Consider the following 2,889-nt stretch of genomic DNA (forward strand, 5'->3'; position numbering starts at 1 on the left):
CCAAAATCCCTGGCCCTGCAGCTATAACCTGGGTAGCATACACTAAAACAGGGAAAGCCCCCTGAGGCAGTGCCTGGCACAGGTTAGGACAGAACACAGCTGGAAGAGAACAGCAGCTAACACAGCCAGCCCTCATTCTGAGTCTCCTCCGCCCCTTCAGAAACTCCCACCCTTCAGAGTAGACCTACCAGAGCTTCCCCAAGGACTGTGTGAACTACCATCTCACCTGCCCTGGGCTCTGGGCCACAAAAGGTACATCCAGGTGAACTGATGAGAGCCAGAGATGACCATCCACTCTGCCCTAGACCTAAGCCAGGCAGTTTAGGAAGCCTAGGTCCAGAGTGGGGAGGGGGGTGTCTGAGAAGGCTACAGGTAGCTTTTAAGGCTGGCTGTACCCTCCAGAGCAAGAGCTGCCCCCACCCCATTCGACAGTCTCTCCTCTTCCTCGGGGAAATCAGATCTCAGGGACCTTCCAGAACAGCAGCTCAGCTGGTGCCCTCCCTGCCCTGGGGCCACTGGGCTGTGTCACCAGTCTGGAATGCACTTTCAATTCCCCTGCCCTCTCCTGTCCTCCCCTCCCCACTCCAGGCCAGCTCATCATTTCCCCTTGTGGAGGGGTGGGTCTAGAACAAGGAGTCTAGGCTCTCTCAGGACCTGCTGCATCCCACAGGCAGGAGGAGAATGGACTTCTTCCAGGTCCAGCCCCTCAAGTTCCCTCGCAGTCACCTGGAGTCCAGTAAGGGGAAATGACCGCAGTGACTGCCCAGAGAAGGGGTAGGGCTGGATGGCCACCGGGGACCCAATCCTTCAGATCTTCCAGCTGTGCCTTGGGGTTTTGGGTGGATTCCCTAAAGAAGGGGTCCACTGGAGCCATCAGCTCTATTTCTTCAAGAGCAACACTGCTGTCTCTGGGTTGCAGGCGAGATTTCACTGGTTCCCAGTGCCTCATTGGCTTTCTGCTTTCATGGATCTTCTGAGGCCCTCTTGGCTGGTTCCTGGTCCACAGCTCCCTTTTCTTGGATAGGGAGGTGAATGTGGCCCAGACGTCTCAAGTAGAGTCCACACGGGGGTCTTCTGTGGCCTTTTCTACCTCTCCATTTCTGGCTCAGCAACTGTCAGTAAGGGAGGTGCCCTGGGCAGCCTTGGGCAGCCCTGGAGGACAGCACCCTGTATAAATCCAGCCACACATGCCAAACATACCCTTCTCACCCAGCCCTCAGATGCTGAGAGGCTGACAATGCTTGTGCCAGGTGGTTCTCAGTCTGACAAGGGGACACTAGTGAGGTATCCTGTCTTCCTAGATGAGTGAGCATCCTGGGGTTCAGCGATGACATTAGCTCTAAGAGGCATTTAGAGCCAGGGCTCTCAGAGTGGGTAAACTTCACCTCTTTCATGCTCTGCAAGCCTTAGGATCCCATGCCAATTTCTGAGAAATTCCACAGTCTTTGTTGTTGTTTTGTTTTTCGAGACAGGGTTTCTCTGTATTGTTTTGGAACTCGCTCTGTAGTCCAGGCTGGCCTCTAACTCACAGAAATATGCCTGCCTCTGCCTCCCAAGTGCTGGGATTAAAGGTGTGTGCCACCAACGCCGGCAGAAATTCCACAGTCTATTCCTTTAATACCATTGTCTGACATGCCTCTAGGCTCAGGCTGGTAAGCAGGGACACCACCCCCATCTGCCACTCAGACTGGACAAGGATGTCAAGAGGTGTCTGGTGACACTGTGGAGTGACAACCTCCCCATCCTGATCGTTTTTCATCCTGAAGTTTGATAGGGTACCGAGGTGAGCAGGAGAGATACCTCAAAGACTGGAGGGTAGACTAAGGACAGGTTTCCTTGTGCCAGATGCAGGCAGATGGAGGATACTGAGCCATGGCCAGCCCACATGGCCTGTACACAGCTCCTGCTGGTGCCCATCACTCCCTCATAATGCCTTCTAGTCCACATATCATCCTGGGGACTCTTAGGAAACGTGATAGCCTCCCAGGGGAAACCTGGCTGGGCTCCAGTGGGCAGGGCTCCACTCATAAACAGTTTTATGGCCTCCGGGCAGGCAAAGCTGGCCAGGGCAAGCTGGGCTGGGCAGAGATGGCCCAGGCTTTCTTCCCTAGGGGCCCCTCTTCAGTCAAGTGCTTCGCATTCTGAACTCAGTGCCCCATGTGCAAAATGAGCCACATAGGGACATTGTGAGGCTTGGTGGGACGGGGTTCCATGATGCTTGGATGTTTGATGTAGACTGGCATGGGGCGGGGGATAGAGAGAGACAGAGAGATAAGGGGAGAGACATAGACACAGACAGAGAAGGTAGAAACAGGATCAGGGCAGGGAAAGAGAGACAGAGACAGAACAAGACAGAGAAAGATGGAACAGATGGACAGACAGAGATAGGAAGGTGAATAAGGAAGAGGTAGAGATGGAGACACAGAGAAAGAGTGGAAGATGGAGAGAGCAAGGGAGGGGGGGAGATCGTGGAAAGTTCACTCCAACCCTGTAGCCCAGTGGGCAGGCTTGCTGAGTGATTGATGGGTTAAGGAGTAGGTAACTGACCAAGCAGGGAGTGTGCCCCACCTATCTTGGGTGACACCAGATACCTTTCAGGGGAGGGGTGTTCCTTCCAGGTCAATACTCTCATGCTGGGGGGGGGGGGGGCCCAGGTGACAACTTTAGTGACATAAAGTTCCTCTCTACCTCAGAGGGTGACTCTCTCTCTCCTTCCTGCCCTTAACCCAACACGAAGGATCCTCCACGAGAGGTCTGTTTTAGTTAGCTTTTTGTTGCTGTGATAAACACTATAACCAAAACTTGTTGAGGAAGGGGTTTGTTCCATCTTACAGCTTGCAGTCAGTCCATCATCAGAGGTAACCGAGGCAAGGACGCAAGCAGGAACCT

Source organism: Mesocricetus auratus, unplaced genomic scaffold, assembly GCF_017639785.1.
Source record: "Mesocricetus auratus isolate SY011 unplaced genomic scaffold, BCM_Maur_2.0 Super-Scaffold_100008, whole genome shotgun sequence".
Lineage (NCBI taxonomy): Eukaryota > Metazoa > Chordata > Mammalia > Rodentia > Cricetidae > Mesocricetus > Mesocricetus auratus.